The following is a 1242-nucleotide window of genomic DNA, read 5'->3' on the forward strand; positions in this document are numbered from 1 at the left end:
GCTCTAGGAAGGGTTCTGGTCGTCCCAAACGTCTTCCATTTGAGGATTATGGAGGCCACTGTGCTCTTAGGAACCTTAAGTGCAGCAGAAATTTTTTTGTACCCTTGGCCAGATCTGTGCCTTGCCACAATTCTGTCTCTGAGCTCTTCAGGCAGTTCCTTTGACCTCATGATTCTCATTTGCTCTGACATGCACTGTGAGCTGTAAGGTCTTATATAGACAGGTGTGTGGCTTTCCTAACCAAGTCCAATCAGTATAATCAAACACAGCTGGACTCAAATGAAGGTGTAGAACCATCTCAAGGATGATCAGAAGAAATAGACAGCACCTGAGTTAAATATGAGTGTCACAGCAAAGGGTCTGAATACTTATGACCATGTGATATTTCAGTTTTTCTTTTTTAATAAATTTGCAAAAATGTCTACATTTCTGTTTTTTTCTGTCAAGATGGGGTGCTGAGTGTACATTACTGAGAAATGATTTTTGGAAAATGGCTGCAATGAAACAAAGAGTGAAAAATTTAAAGGGGTCTGAATACTTTCCGTACCCACTGTATGTATCAAGCGAACAAGATGTGATGTTTTTAATACTATTTTATAGAAATCCTCATTGCTTATTGCTTATCATTAGTCCTGCCAAATGACAAACACTGTCATGTGTACATTTTTTTGTAAACTTCTGCTGTAAATATTCAGTCCTGTGCAATTATATTTATATCTGTAGGAGTTCAATTGCCTCCTACTGCAACATTTGCTTGCATGTTCCATATCAATCACATCTGTATACAAAAGGTGTAAACTGTTTGTAGTGTGCACATCTCTTACTCCTATCTTTCTATTTCTATTATATCTTGTATTTTTCTATTCTATTTTTGTTTCATGTGCATTATATTGTCTCTGGAGCTGCTGAAACAAGAGAATGTGAAATCAATAAAGTCTATCTTATCTTTTTTATTTTCTAACCTTGTGGATCTGTTTTGTAGGGTGTCCTTGTGTCAAAATGTAGTTATGGTCTTTAATATGTTAAATATCCCTAAATTTACGCGTTTAATCAAATAATCACATACGAAAAATCAGGCAAAAAGTTGGTCAGCACCATCCTGTAACCAGCCAACACCCACATTAGTTTGTTTAAGTTTATTTTATAACTCTTTTTAACTTATAATAACTTTTTAACTCTTCTGCATATATTATGAACAGTTTAACAAAAAGGAGTCTTTTTGTTAAAAACACAATGTAAAAT

This window comes from Micropterus dolomieu, linkage group LG23 (assembly GCF_021292245.1).
Source record: "Micropterus dolomieu isolate WLL.071019.BEF.003 ecotype Adirondacks linkage group LG23, ASM2129224v1, whole genome shotgun sequence".
Taxonomy (NCBI): domain Eukaryota; kingdom Metazoa; phylum Chordata; class Actinopteri; order Centrarchiformes; family Centrarchidae; genus Micropterus; species Micropterus dolomieu.